This window comes from Melanaphis sacchari, unplaced genomic scaffold (genome assembly GCF_002803265.2).
Source record: "Melanaphis sacchari strain LSU unplaced genomic scaffold, SCAv2.0 Contig0_pilon_pilon, whole genome shotgun sequence".
Lineage (NCBI taxonomy): Eukaryota > Metazoa > Arthropoda > Insecta > Hemiptera > Aphididae > Melanaphis > Melanaphis sacchari.
The window spans coordinates 10,423,082-10,440,894 of NW_020270366.1; the positions used below are offsets into that span (position 1 = coordinate 10,423,082).

The 17,813-nt window shown below is 24.6% G+C and overlaps 1 pseudogene; it reads right to left on the reverse strand.

The window, feature by feature from the left end:
- Positions 1-13,467: 13,467 nt before the first annotated feature.
- On the reverse strand, positions 13,468-15,452 carry LOC112599326 (annotated as a pseudogene).
- Between the last annotated feature and the right edge of the window lie 2,361 nt (positions 15,453-17,813).

The following is a 17,813-nucleotide window of genomic DNA, read 5'->3' on the forward strand; positions in this document are numbered from 1 at the left end:
AAAAGATAATAATGTATTAGTTATTTTGTATTATCACTAACATTTATTAGAACTAAAATCAATTTAAATTCTAAATAACAATTATACAATCAAACAAATAAAAAAAATTCGTTATGAATGTACACGTTTTACATGTACATAAAATCAGTTGCGTATTTACGGGAGGGTTCCTGGGTCTCGACCCCCCCCCCCCAGAAAAAAATTTAAAAAGTCATAAATAACTTGGGTTTAACTACATCATAATTCGTATGTGTTTTTTTATATTATAAACTTATAGATACTTAATATTTAAAAAAAAAAATTTGAAAATACGCTATTGCATATAGTATAATAATTTATTATGTATAGGCACGTAAATTATCACTGATAATTATCAATTTTATACTCAACCGTGCATGTTATTTGGATAACGAAAATTAATTAAATATAAAACTATGTGACCAATTAATTGGTGGTCGTTTAATGAGTCTTGCTTCATTGCTGTAGAGTAGGTATAGACTCGCGGTCGTACTCTCAGAATCATCGATTTTAATTAAGAGTTAATATCCGTAAAAAGTTCACTTTTTATAAATCCAAAAAGTGTTAAGTCTTTCATTTTTGCCTGGTCATAGCTGAATTCATTTTTTACGGATCCTCTTTTGAAGTTGCAATTTAATGAAACGATGATTTTTTCTACAGTTTTATTATTAAAAAATAGATATTTGTTTGTACCTTTGTAGTGCCAATGGTTATGAGATATTTTATACTTTTGTATGCATTCACACTATTACATTTATGCCTAAAAATATCTATATGCATACTGACAACGTTCAAAATGTAATTAAAAAGTGTAAGTACACTTCACATATTATACCTAATAAAAGTGTAATATTATGCAAGTTATAACATTTTTATTTTAAGTAAGTACGGGTAATCAAGGTGTTTTTAAAAATATTATGAATATTAATAATTTTAGATCTCTAATAAAATAATAATCTTACACAATCGCTTAAAAATATTAAATTTGTTTATGAAAATACAATGGGAATGTTCTGTAATTTTACTAACAAATGCGAGTAAAAAAAAAACAATTTTAAAAACATATTATTTTGATTATAATTACGCACGCGTTATGCATTTCTTAAAACATTTTAAGTATCAAATATACATGATCATTAATATAATTTAAAATTCAAATTGATTATTTCAACACATTTAATATTTGAGGTATACCCAGAGCTTAAAATGGCAACATAATATAATAAAAGATTAGACAGCTATTATAAATGCTTAGGATTCTATATAATAATTTTTTATGATTATAAATTATAATATACGTATATTATGTTTCTATACATAAAATATATATAAAAAAAGATTCTTTTAAAGGTAAATATTTGTTTTCTCGAAGTACAAACAGTAACGATTTTAGAAATATGTGTATTTTTTTTTACATAATTTGAAGTTATTAGGTAGAAAACAATAATGCATTTTTATTATTTTTTATCAATTTTAAATTTTTAGCATTTATTTTTAATTTATATTGTAAAGGAAAATATATTTTTTGAGAATTTCAATTTATAAACTTAAATTTCAAAGAAGTAGTTAATTAAGTAATTAAAAATATAATAACTTCATACGTTTTGATAAGCAAAGTAACGGATCAATATTTTGTGGGGCACCTCTGAGTTTATTTAACTCATCTAAACTAAAATATTTTTAAGATATAGCAAACTAATAAATACATATTTATTCAAATTTAATTCTTAAGTATATTGAAATTCTCAGAAAATTATTTTGCTTCGATGTATAAAATCAAGCAAACATTCAACAAGTTAAAAATAAAAAATAAAAAACGACGAAATTAGTGAAAATATGATTTTTAATTCAAGATTTTGTTTTGAACGTAATAATTTCAAATTATTTAAAACAATAATAATATTTAAAAAAAAGTTAATACTTTTGAGAAAATATGTTATTTATTATTAAAATAATCACCATTATTTATAACTTATCCTAAAAAAATAAAGTGATGGTTATAATATTTGATAGGAAAAGCATAGAAAATAGCTAGTCTGTTAGGAGTTTCTAAACTTTTCAAAGCAATAGAAGTTTTGACAAAACTTCAACAGGAGAGAGCGAATTTACTACGTTTAGGCATGGAGCATCACAAAAATATATTCAAAAATAATAGTTTTAATCCTTTTACTGGAAATTGTCCATGTCTACTCACCTTTTATTCTCGTTATATTTTAAAACCTTTATGATACTTACTGTTAATAATTTCCATAAATTATTAAGAATTAACTAAGTCTCGAGGAGAACGATTTCTTTTATCATACCTCCAAAACTCTCTGTTTTAAAGGTATGATCAAGTTTAAAAAATAAATAATTTTCACTTCTTATATTCATATACTAACTTTATTTTTTTCTTGTTATCGTGTTACCAGTTATTGATGTTTCAAGTCTAATATACAAGAATTGTGTTCAACTCGATATAATAGGGAATCACGGAGAAAAGTGAATAAATTTATCTCATATAAATAATGAGCGCTTTTGTGTTCCCTGATCGATGACAGGCTTTAAACTTATTTTTCACTCTTTTATTCCTGTTTAGGTATTAACAAATTATCAATGATTGACATCAATGAAAATTAATGGTGTTAATAAAAAATAATATTATAAACATTATTAAAATTAGCATTAAGATTATTTATATAATTAGTTATATGTATAGAAATTCATATTTTTTTAGATCATTTAACTTGTTCCATTGTTTCAAAAAGTTTTAACTTCCTTAAAAATAATATATTTTCATAATTATATCATAGTGCGAAACAAAATTTTTGAAAAAATAAATATTATTGACAACGTGTATATCGTTATTATGTTTTTAAGTTTTTACTTTTTTAAACTGTCATACATTTTTATTTCACATTTATTATTAAGGAAGAAAAGGAGAATGAGAATGCTTGGTATATCATTTAATATAATCACAACTGTGGACATTTTATGAATATTTGAAAACTGACAGTTTACGTTTCTAGTTCAAAAATGTCAAACCACACCACAAAATGTATTTTAAAAACTTTTATGTATAACTGAAAACCTCTGGGGTTAATGTTGAGTATGAAAAATTATTTGTGATGTTGTACGTGAATCAAAATTCTACTATTACATAATATGGGCCCTACAGCTAAGCATTTCAAGCGAACGATTGCCAAACCGTTTAGTCACTGTCCTATGGAAATATGGAACCGGAACTAGATTCACCGGAAAGATGGCTTTAATGCAAACAGTAAGAAAAAACTAACAGTAAGAAAAAACTAACAGTAAAAAAACAGTTTTTAATAAATATTAAATAGGCACGTAAAAAGTAACGGACTGTTAAACTTTAAGAGTTTGGCGATATATATAAAGTTAATTGCAATACATAAATAATGTTTTTATTACTTTTTTATCGTAAACTAGACATCATTCTATTTTACATTTTTTTATTCTTTTATAATAGTTCAAATATTATTATTACTCTTAAAAATTGAAACATAATTGTATATTGCCCGTACTTGATATTTTATTGATTAGTTTATGATAGAAAAATAAATTAGTAATCACTAATTACCTTCTTTAAATCAGTATAGTTACAATTTACAACTTAATATTAACAATATTTTTGTCAATTAAAATATAATAATTTAATTCGAAGAAGGTGTGGACCATAATTTGATATTTTTTTTTTCTTAAAAATTTATCCGGTATACTGATATACCTATATTATGCATAATATGTGTAAATTCATCAATAGTAAATAATCTCAAAATTATTTTATTTCCTATTTAAAAATATTTGATCATAATTTTTTCAGTATATTTTGATTATAATTTTGATTAACAAATTGTTTATCTGTACTATCATACTTTTGTATGAATTGGTTATAAATATCTAAATGGGATGAATTTTAAAATTATGTACATATTATATAATATATATGTTTGTATAATATTAAGAATAATATGTTTTTCATCGGATAAATATTCTATAGGCAAACAAATTAAATTATTTCATGTAAATGGACACATGTTTTAAAGCATTTATTGGTTCTGATTTCGGAAAGATATTTTTTTTTTCTATTACGCAAAATGTGTGTAGTGTCAATAAAATTGCATTCAAAGTCGATAGTTATTTCATTATACGTAGGTATATTTTATACTTGTTACTTTAATGGCAGTAATTTTTAATTATCATTTTTTAAATATTCTGATATAAGTATTTTATAATCCATCATGTAAAATCAATATAACGCAAGAATTTACATAAATATTTCAATTATCAATCATAATAATATAATATATGATATTATAAATTATAAACTAAAATAATTAACATAAAACGAAATAATTATTACTCTTTTTGATAGTATTTTACACTCGAGGACTATATTTCTCATTCGCTTTAAACGTATATACACAATGACAGAGTTTCCTTTATAATATTAATGTTTTACATTGCGTGTTGTTCTTTGGTACCAAATTTACATTGTCTCTGATTCAATTTCAATAATTGGTTTTTCATACTCGAACATTAATTTTTATATTAATACATTACCTAATGGTTTGTTATAGTCAATTATTATTATTTATAATTATATGTTTTATATTTAACTCTACCACATGCGATGTGGGTCGTTTCATTCATCACTAAATACTGTAGTGCATTATAAATGGTAAACACATTTACAAATATAATATATTTACATGAATGGAATATAATGAAGTATGAACATATTTTTCCCACAAAGCTTTATACAATCATTGTTCTTTCCCTTTTAAATTGTCTAAAATATTTAAAGTAATTATTATAAAACATAGAATTAACCACAAAAAAATATTTAATATCTCACGATTTCTTAATAGTCGATTAGGATGCATTAATATTCTGTAAGGTTTATATAAACTTCAAATATACATATTTTTATTGACTGCCGTATATTACTTTCTGCTAAGGTTACAGGTGATAGTTAAAAATAAATATTATAGGTATTTTTAATTATTTGTGATTGTATTATATATTTTAACTGAAGTTAAACGGAAAACGATATAAAGACAGATTAATTTCAATTCGGACAAACAAGGGTAATTCAGTTAGAATATTATATTTTTGTCCAAAGCTGTTTATTATAACAATAATGCCAACAGTTGACCATAAATGTAAGATGTAAAATTTGATTTTTTTATTTTGTTAACTGAAATCTATAAATCTATAATATTTATTACAATATTGAGAAAATCTTCTTAGAATATTATAAATATTATTTTAGATTCTGAGCAATGATGAATGTATGAATGCATTGATGTTATAAAGATAATGGTTTTGTGTTTTTTCACTTTTTAAATTTTTTATTACTTAGGTACTATAAAAAAATTAAAAATAATAAATAATTTTCAACTTTGTAAATATACTATATTATAATGTATAATATGATTTCAATATAAAATTCTAAATTATTTTGTTGTTAATTTATGAGAACGACAAAAATTTCATAAATCATTAGCCATATAACCATTTGTTTAAAAAATTGAAAAAAAAAAATGAAAAAATGATTATTTTAAATATATGATAATACAACTAAGTTAAATATGTTATTTTATTAAAATTTAAAATTCAATTCGATAAAAAAAAAAAAATAGGTTTCAAAATATTCATATTATTTGTTTTTAACCAAGGTTTGCATTTGAAAAAAAAATTTTTGTTGTAAATTATTTACAATTAAAACGTCATACACATTTTGAGTTTATCGATATTCAGAATTTAAACGTTATTCAACTTACGCGTTTAACGTGATTCAGAGTTAAAATGTTTAGTATATTTTATAATTTATAACTATTAAATAACTGGAAAATAATTATTTCTTTTTATGATATACTAAATATAACGTTTTTCGTTATGTTTTGTTTGTTGATACCTATATCATATATTTTGTTAATCATTATGTTTTATTTTGTATTATCTATTTAATTATTTATGTTTATTGTTTTCCGTTATAATAACGTTTACAAATTTCAATCGTTTTTTGTCAAATATAATATTATAATCATAACGTTATTTTAACGTTTGCAAGCTCTGCTTTTAACATAATATATTTTTAAGCGTTCAACCCTACATTTTGCAGAGTTATTAAAACTAAGTATTTTGAATGAAAAAAGGTGGGATATTTTTTTATTGTTGTAAAACATTAAAATTTAAATAACATCATCTTGGTTTATAAATTTTTAATATTGTATTTTAACTATTGAAATACCGCTAACGATCATGTCACGTTAAATACACCAGTTGTCGTCTGATTACTAAAGTTAAGTTACTGTCGGGCGTATTTAGTACCTGGATCTCTTGAGAACATAATGTATCGTTAATATATTTTTGTTCTTTTAATAAAAAATAAAATATTTATTTACAATTTTTAAATAAAAAATATGGGCAAATTGGTACCAACTTGCTGTATATTGTTGTCGATTGGGTCATTGCGATTTTTGTGTTAAATTTATTTATTCGTTTAAGTTATACATCTTTGTATAACCGATTCTTTGTATAGGATTTAATTTTTTATTATACTTTTTATTATGGAAATATAAAAATTATTGTATACAACTATATAGTTATTTTTCAAAATTACCATATTTAAATAAATGTTTGATATAATGAATCTATAATTAAAATTACTTATTTAATATTGTAATTAATTTAAACATAACTATAATTTCCAAAAGATTTATTATTTTCTCTACATTTTGTGCCATATACTATTTTACCTTTTATCATATAACTTTGCTTGTTCCATTGATAAAATATAATATAATTAACAATAATATTAATAAAAATATTACGCAAAGAAACAAAAGTAGAATGGCTTATAATATATAATATCAAACAAACCTGACATAAATATTTTTTGTAATATATATTATGAAGTCACATTATATCGTTTTAAGGTATTCTGTTTTTGTAATTTTTGAATATTTATAGTTTATAGTAAAAATAAATAAACATTAATTTGTGTATACATAAAACATTAAAAAAATTCAAGTATTTTAATTTATTCAAATATTATGCATATAATACAATTAGTACATTTAAAATAACCATATTAGAAAGACCTACAAGTTAAAAAGAAAAATCTATGCTGCTATATAAAATTGTAAGGGGTTTTCTACGACCATGCTAACCGAGAAAACTATTGAACCGATTTGGCTGAAATTTTTTATTGTTATACCTGATAGTTTGTTAAAGGTTTTAATACCACTTTTTTAATAAAAAAATAAAATAAATTAAGAAAAATGGAAATTTTTACGCATATCCAATGTTTTTATTAAAATTATTGTGTTGTAACCACTATTATCATTAAAACACTTATGTTCTAAGAGTTGTTATAATTATACGAAATGAAATTTTAAAAATCCTAATTAATTTAAAGATATCATCTATTTGTTTATATCATTTATTCACACTGTTTTATGGTAAGATTTAATTAACTCAACATTTTATAAAAAGGTTCTTAAAAAATTAAAAAACAAAGCTAATTTTTAGGACTTCTCTGCGAGGTCCGCAAGAACAGGCTTTTTTTATGTTCCCAATTTGTGACAACACTATTTATCTTTTTTCCATTTTTTGCAGAGATTTGTTTCAAATACCCCCATGAATGTCACCACATAACTCGATTTTAATAATTTTTTTTTTTTTGTCTGGAGGGTGTATTGTATTTAAATGTTCCAATTTTCTGACGACACTATTCAACATTTTCCAATTTTTTTTTAAAAAGGTTATACGAAATACTTAATACCACATTATTAAACGATAAAATTTGAATAAAAAATTCTTCATATCAATATATCATCGTTCAAAAGCAAAATAAACAACCAATCACGGACGAAGCCTTGATGGGTTGGTTAGTATATTATAAATTTATAACATAATATTATTACGTAGTTTTGAACACAACTATTTTTTAAATTCTCTATAATTTCATAGAGAAATGCTAAAGAAAAATTTGATAGTACAAATTTTCACGAGTCATCAAGTCTCAACTCATAATGTAATTAGAAATTGATTTAAAATACGATATAAGCTGTAATTCAAATTAGAAATGTATAATAGACCATTTTTTTTATAATTAGTACCTGAATATACTCAAATTATTTTCATGAACAATATTTTTGTTAAACCAATTACATTTGTGATAATAATAAATAATTTGTACCTACCCATTAAAATATTAATTTATTTGTCTTTTGTTATATTATTACAGACATAATTATTGACTAACTTTTTTTACGTTGAATCAACTTTTATGATGGTTGTTAACAAAAATGACATCAAGATATAATTTGAAAATGTATGACAGAATATGATCGAGAAGAGAAATGTAAAATGATGATTTTTATAAGGCTCTTTATATAAGTACGTTTTAAAATATATCTATTCAATTGTATGACAAAAAAATTGTTACTCCCTTAAACAGAAGTATAATTGAATTGTTGAATAAAATATAAATTTAAAAAAAATACAATCGGACAGAAATTATAATTTGGTTGATTAATTAAATACTTTCAGTAATGGTTAACTTTGATATTTTGGATAGTTGTTTTATTGTTTATAGGTACGTGCAGTGAGAAATTTAAAGGACACCAAAACAGACAACAGTAAAATTTTATGTTTTTTGATATGCTTATGTTTTATGTTATACATTCGTGCGTACATGATATGGGTGGATCTACTAGCATTCAGCCGTCTCAATAAAAGTAATAACAATCAACCCCACTTATCACAAATGAAAATTATTGAACATTTACACAATGGGACATGATATAAATAAATGCTGTATTTTATATTAAAGTAATAATGTAGGTACTTGATTTACGCCAAGGTCTTGAACTAGGAGTGACTAGAAACGATAGAATATAGATGAATATGTCAAAAGCACGTTTTGGGTGTTTTAAAACTTATTTTTTATCAAATTGAAATATAGCTTTTAATAAAATAATATTAATTTGTAACTTAGTAATACAGTTGTAGATCTATGAAAATCATTATTTTTTTTTCAATGTGTTTAACAGTTATTGGCTATAAATTATATTGTATTATAGTTATTATAGTTTTTCAAAAAAAATAATAAAACAACAAAAACATTTAAAATAGGTATAATATTATAATAGTTGTATTAGTAATTGATTATTAACAAATATATAGTAAATTTATAAAGTTAAAAGTTATTCGATTTAAATATTCCTTTTATACAGTAAGCAAAATAAAACTAAATTATTTATAATAATTATGGCTCGGAAGTTAACAGTTAAAAATGGTAAAATATGCAGAAAAAAGAATTGTAAAGTACCTACTTATGCAAAAAATGTATACGAAATTCCAAAAAAAAAAAAAACTTGATGTTGTTAGTAATATGCACCAAAACAAATTTTAACTATTGAAAAGTTAAATTATAATATTTAAAATATGCAAATCAGTGGCGTATTTACATGGGGGGAGACGAGAGAGATATATCTCCCCCCTTGATTTTTTTTTAGCTTTTTAGTTTTGTAAATGACAAATAAATAAATGATTCATTATTTAATATGTTATATGTTATAATTAGGGCTTGGAAAACTAATTTTTAATTTGCATTTTTTGGATTTTTACTTTATAAGTCATTTTTTGTCATTTTTAGGTCTTATTTTTCTTTTTAATTCAATTTCTTGTACCTATTTATAATTAGATTTTGTCAATAATTAACATTTTTACACGTATAATTTTTGTTTTACACAGATTGTATTAAGTACCTATAAAATATCAAATTTATATTTATAAAATAATATTTTACACAAGTTGTATACGGGTTAGGTAAAGATAAAGATTCGATAGAATAAGGCAATTGTTAGCTGTCATTTTTATTTTTGACAATATAAAATATGCTTTAATAATACAATGTAATAATTTTGAGTAATTTTAATTATTATTACTATTCTTTTTTTTTTAAAAAAAATAATGTATTTTTACTAATTTCAAACAAATATTTATAATTTTTTAGGCTATTTTTAATGTTTTTAAGGTCATTAATTTCCGAGCCTTAGTTATAATTATAAGGTTTATGTACATACTATGTACAGACATAAAATATATTAGGTGTGTAATTATAATAAATTGATAGTATCTTCATGTATTTTGAGTGGAAAGAGAAAAACTATTTCAGTAATATCTCCCCCCTTAAATAAATCATTAATACGCCACTGATACAAATAACTGGTTTGTTTTTTGACATCTTATTGAACTGAAAAAAATAATTTTAAAAATATTATTAAAATTTCAATTGTGTACAACAACTTTACTAACGAATAAATTTGTACGATGGTAGATAATCTTATTTATGACGATAATAATATAATATTTTCGTATATTATTAGCGTGGTTAAATGCACATCATAGTGTTGTCATTATGTTAATAGTTGACTGCGATGATAATAATTATAACCTATAGGTTAAATTATATACATTTTTATATTCAATATTATCCAAAATACAAGAAAAAAATATCAATTATTTTTATAAAATATAAAATATGCATAGTATGCACGTGCAAATAAATAAATATGAACTTATTATCTAAAATCCGGAGTTGGTAAATTGCGTCCCGCAAAAAAGGTCATAGTTATATACTGTGTAAATTGCGGCCCGGGATATTCCGATTTCCGGTCGGCTGGTAATATTATCTTTAATATTGATTGATAAGGATGTCACTTGATACTCACTTATATAATATTACTAGCCGCCAGTGTGCATTTGATCGAAGTATTTTGCACGAGTTTTTATATTGGTCTACAGTATTTACAGTATTTGGTAAATTAGTATTTGTATTTTTTTTAAATTTAATAACAATCCTTAATGTAATTTACATAACGATGACAAATATTTAAGTAGGCAAATATATTAAAATATAACGGGGTCGCAATTTACGTATGTATAAAATATACCCGGGTCGCAATTTACATAAAAAATTTGAAACAGGACGCAATTTACAGCGACCCCTAAAATCGACGAAATATTCACGATATGAATTTTAAAATTTTGATTTTTAAGCTCACAACTATATAGTTTGTATCTCTAGTTTGGTATACTTAAATCGAGAGAATACAGAGCAATATGTAACTCCTACAACTTCCGAGCCTTATTAAAAATAATAAATTATTTGTCTAAAATTTGATTTTCATAGATTTAAATACTCCAAATAATATTTTGCTTCGAAATATGAAATTTAAAACGTACTCTGTCATCAGAAAGAGCAAAAACTTAAAAAATTACTATGACAAAACAGTATAAAACTACGATAAAGATTCAAAATATATACCTGTTTTGAAAAATGTTAGTGTTTTCTTAAATATGAGTGTTAATGTTTATTGAATCAGCTCAAATATCTCTTTGACATTTATTTAAGTAGGAAATTGATTTTTTTTGAAAATGGTTTATGTGTGGTTCTTAATGATGGTCAATTGAATTATTGAAATTAAACTGATGAAATGAATTATTCACGTTTATTGTGAATTAATCGTTCAAAGAGTATATCAAATGTGATACTGTCGTCTGGTTGAAATATGCTGTACAAAAACACGGTAGCACGTATTAAAGTACATGCGATGTGTTTGGGTATTCAGTACTGAGTTGGCAACCAAGAGTTTGCTTAATGGTCTTGGATGGTAGAGCCGTTAGGCTGGTTTTATTTGTTGTTTACAACGCATCAGTGCACTATATCTAAGTCCGTGAAGTAATTGACAACCGTCAGATTCAGAAAGTCGAATTTCCAACTGCAATCTGTTACGCGTATATTAAATGTATTGGATATGTTATGACAGTAGGAGCCTAAAACTATAGCAAGCTCGCCTGTTTCATATTATATTAATAAAAACCTTAATTGAATTAATGGATTGTGTTTTTATTTTATTAGAAATACAAATAATAGTAATAATAATAATAGTAATTTCATTAACTCACAGTGGTTGTAATACAAATAATAATAATACTACGTAGCTATTATGTTATATTACCTATTATATTCTTTGAACACATACAGAAGTAAATTAACTAATAAATAATATAATTATAATAAGAGTATGATAAATCTATGGTTTTTACATAAATAAAGTGCTGCATGTACTATCTTACCTTGAGTATGATTAGAATATAAGTGATGCCAAGATCGGCAAGATCTGTAAGCATAATAATATTTACAATAAAAAAAAGCAATGTTTGATCTCGCAAATTCTTATAAAATCAATAATTACATTGTTAGATCATGATAAACATATTAAATCAATTGCAAATTGATGACAGGAATACAAACAGAAGGAAAAAGAAACACGTATATACACATTATACACAAATGATGACAATTACAATTAATGATAATAGAACCTAGAATTTTAAAAATAACATAAATGGGTGAACATATTAATCAATAATTGATTGACAGTCATAATTAAAACTAGTTACTCTAGATTCTATTAAATTGCTTTTACTTGTCACAAATCTTCCCCCTTATTGTCTGAATGATTTTTCTATTTCTTTTATGTGCTGAGCTTTATTTACTTTTCCACTTTTTCTCTTTGGTTTAGTAGTACTTCCTCCAGAGTTAGACAACATTACTGTATAAATATAACATATATTAAATTTTAAAGCAAGTCATTTGAATAAAATAAGAAACAAAAATAAATAATTGTCCGTACAGACGCACTGAAACTCGTGACTACGAAGTGTTGATGTTGAACACGAAAACGAAATAATGTTGACTATGTGTGTATTTCATTATATTCGTTATCGTTAACATTTATTAGGATTACTTATGTTAAAATTATCGTCGAATTGTTGAGAATTTTCGGTGAAAAAACATTATCAAAAATAGACGAAAACACAATTTTAACAATAACGAAATCGTTGTCTCGCAATCGAACACACAAGTGCAACCGTGAGTGAAAAAACTATTAAAACTAAAAATAACATTCCCGGAATCTTATCCCTTTTCATTCATATAGAATTATCGGAAATAATTATTGGCTGTACCTGAGTTAGGTCTTGAATTTTTATGGGTACTACACAAGTTCGGTCTTGAATTATTTTAGAAATTACACTAGTTCCAGAATATTTTTTAGTAAGTACTACATTTTACTAACATTTTCATTCCCTTTTTAACAGACTTAGATCTGTTTATGATCTATTTAGACTACGGGTATGGTTAAAAATGTTTTTGAAAGCTTTTTTTAAATATTAAAAATGTTAAAAACCAAGTATAAAAATACATAATATATAATATAAATATAGCCCATATAGGTGTAAGTGAAAATTTTTTAAAAATGTTAAAATAAATATATAATATAAATAAAAATAAAATAATATTAAAAAAAAATAATCGAAAGTTATGAAATTATATTAATTATTTTAGTTATATATTTATACATTTTATACATTTTGGCAACTACGGTCGGGATGGCACGCCGAATTATACTTATACATCATGTCATTTTTCTTGCATGTGCACTTTTTTGATGTGCAATTCGTACGGCAGGTACAACGTCGATATCCTTGTCCGGTTCCAACTGACCCTAATCGAACGAGTTCCCGTAAAGTATATTCATTTTTTAAATTTTGAACGTCTGCAGTTGTTAGGGAACAGTACTTTGTAGCAGCCAAACTGTTTCGCTCTAGCCATGTGCTCCGAATCCCTTCTTTTGTCGCAATACGAAATTTGCCATCATTTTCTTCTATTATAACTCAAAGAAGGTTGGCTGCATCTCCTCGTCCTCGATCCACCGACGGAATTGGCACAAGAACATTGTCACCAACTTTTAAGGGAGGGAGGATGCATTTTCCCCTGGTTACAATCCTGTCCGCTTGAGATTTAAAATTTTGTGCTGCAATGTTGCGTCGTGTTAGAGCAGGATGGTCGAAAATTACCTCTTCAGTGTTCTATACAAAAAAATAATTAAAAAATAATTAATACCTAATTAATTTAAAAAAAAAAACCGATTTACTTCATTGGTGTCACTTTCAATCTCCAAAATGTTTCGTGTGATCTTTATCAAATTATCAAGTTTTTGCTGTACTCTATTTTTGGGCGTAACATGTAGCGAGCACGCAGTATTGATTTCTATAGTAGTTCAGCTTCATGCGTACCCTCTAAATCATTTGTCTATAAAAGTTATTTAATTAATTAATTAATACAATTATTAATTATCATATTGTACGAGTATACTATTGTTATAATTATAATATATTCTATACAAAATTTATAAATATGATGATAAGTATTAAAGTAATAAAATTAAAACCAATTAAATTTATTAGTCGAAAACGCACTTACCCCACCTAATCATACATATTATAAAAGATTTTTGAATTATTATTAGGTAAATGTTAAATTAAAATTGGTTAAATAAAAAATACAATTCCTACAATCTTAATTTTACTCACTTCAATATTGGTACTTCCACGTCTTCATCGCTCCGATATTCCGGAGTGGTATTAGTAGATATTGTAGTAGGTGTAGTAGATGGATCAAAAACATGTCCTACATATTTTCTTCCAGCGTTCCTGTCATTATATTTTCCAATAATTCTCGAGGTACTTTTTTTGCCAGTCTCATTCGTGGTTTTTGACCAAAAACTGCTTCATACGGAGTCATCTTTATAGCTTCGTGGTATGTGGTATTAACGCCCCATTGTAACTCCACGCGGTAGTTTTGTTGTCTCGCATCCACGCCACCAGTGAATCCTTCAGCGTACAATTACCTCTTTCTACAGATCCTTGGCTTTGTGGATAACGTGGCCGACCGTTTACTAGTATTAAATCGGGCCATAATAACGCTAATTCTGTTATAATACCGGCAGTAAATTCGCGACCATTATCGGACTGCAGAACATGAGAGGCACCAAAGTCAAAAATATGTGTAGCAGTTCTTTCGCCACTTCTGAAGCCTTTTTACACTTCAGAGGCCGGAAAATGAAAACATTGTCAAATGTTCTTTGTAATGAAGAATAAATTTAAAATCTCCATCGGAAAAACTTTGAAAGTCGACAAGATCCACTTGCCCACGTTAATTTAAAGAAGAAGATAAAATAGGCCGCACAAAAACGCCTCGCGTATTTTTTTTTTTTTTTTGATTTTTCCACACACCTTTCATAATTAGCGATATAAGTTTTTACATCAGCCATAGTAATATTAGAGTAATGCTCCATTATTTTTTTGTGTGTTTTTGTCTCACCTTTATGTCCACTAGCCACATGCATGTCACGGATAATACTATGGAAACTGTCGACTACTACTATAATACGTTGATCGCGTTTCTGTCGCACTCGTCGGACGCCATCTACCTCGATTAAATCAAATTTCTCACGGACATGATAATACCGCCTATCTTTATTTACAGAAGCGTCATCAGTTAACATTTTTACAGCTTCGGCATCTCGTTCTGCTGTCTATTTAGAGTCCATAGTTAATAAATTTAATAATAAATATTATTATTTATTATTTTATTATATTTAATTGATTATTGCAACTAATAAACGCACTTTTCGAACCGTCACACACTGTTAACTATTTCAGCAGGCGAACGAATAACTGAACGCTGAACATGTAGGTAGGGAATATTTGTCACATTATTTTATCAAACCAATAAAAATGTCTTAGTAACTAAGATAAAGCCACGCGGAACGCCAGTGGGGACCTAACCATCATAGCGTCTATCATCATATTTAGTAATAAAGATAATGATGTGGTAACGCCAATGGGTTCAAATATTAATTATTTATATATCTATCACTATTCGAAATAATTTATGTACGTAATAATGTGATACCGAATTTATGAAATCGGCAGAAAAAAGTATGCCTATTTTATGAAATCGGCAAATTTTAATTGCGGATTTCACGTTTTCTGCAACAGCGATGCTGATTCCATGAAATCAGTAATTTTTCTGCCGATTTCATGAAATCAGCAATTTCACAAATTCGGCGTAACATATACATATAAATACTTTTCATTTAGTTTTCAAATTAATAAAATTGTATTAATATTATTGTATAATATTTTTACTAACTTTCCAATACTATTATATATTATATTATACAATTCTTTATAATATCTTTAATATTTTTTCACTTATCTATATGGCTATATTTAAATTATATAATATGTATTTTAATACTTGGTTTTTAACATTTTTAATATTTAAAAAAAAAAAAAACTGTAAAAAACATTTTTAATCATATCTGTGGTCTAAATAAATCATAGGACATAGACAGTCCTATATCTGTTAAAATGGGAATGAAAATTTTAGTATAGTGTAGTACTACTAGTACTTACCAAAAATATAATATGTAGTGATATATTACAATTAAAAATATGACTGAAGTCGTAATAATAAGTTTTATTAAGTTATTAACTCCGGGAATACAATTTGTAGTAAAGATTAATTATTCTCAAACGATGAACAATTTTAGATTTAATGCATTACACAATTTTATATTTACAGATACCTATTAAATTAATATTAAATGATTCTGAATTTTGATTCTAAGAAATTTAGCATGTTGGAATTGTACTTTTGGATATTACAATTTTGTACATATTCAATCTTATAAATTATAATATATTAAATATATATACACACTTTTATCACAGTAATTTCATATTCTTTAGCAATAAATGTCAACACCCATACACATAAATAATAATGAAAATCGACCACGTTTATTTATATTCTGATACTTGTGAAGTTGCCCATTGTTCTTTATACATACTAATATTTTGGATAATTTAATTACATTTTTATGGAGAGAATTGAGTAATTGTAATAGCATACTTTGAATAATAATTAATTATATTATACGTTTTCCATTCTACAAGTTAAAACAAAACTTTCTTTATTCTCTCTCAGTTAAGTAAAATTATTTTATTATTTATATACTATTAATGAATAAGATTAAATACTTAAAATGTATTTATTATATATAATATAATAAATTTCATCAATTCTGTCTTAATTATTTATTTAAAAACTAAAACCAAAGACTAAACGGAGTATTATATTATACAGTATAATAATCAAATAATATGTCTATTGTAGAATTTAAATTGAAACAGAATTAATTCGAAATAAATATATTGAAATTAATTGGTATATTTATAATATCGTACACTTTGATTAGGTTTTTTTGAGTTTTTATTTTTAATATTTTGCAAGCTTATGTGTTTCAAATTTTAATGATTGTATCAGTTTTTTTGGGGGGGTCTTTTATCACATTACTAAGAAATAATTGCTTTCATCTTAAATTTTGAGGATGATTTTTGATAGAAAATAGTTGTTATAGTTGGCATTTGGCGGAGTTAAAAGTAAAAATATCTTTAATAGTTTGCAAAACAATCGGAAAAAACTAAAAAGAAAATTATCGAAAAAGTTTTTATCAAAATCTAAACAAGAGTTGTAAGTTAAAAATTTGATTAAATAAAATTTGAAATACACGTTTTTCATAAGTTTTTTCTTATAAGAATTACAATAAAAAAGTTGAACGCGAATAAGCTATTTTTTTTCTAGTAATTGGAGTTCAAATGATGATGTCATTGGATAAAACGTTTTCTTCTTCAACAATTTTTGTTAAACAACATCAAATATTGATTATATGGATGATGGATTTAAAACTTTTCACGTATTTATATTATAATTTTCTACACAATTAAAATTTCAAATTATTTAGTTTAACTTAAGGTTATTTATCTATTTACAACATTTCGCAGTACACGATGATGAT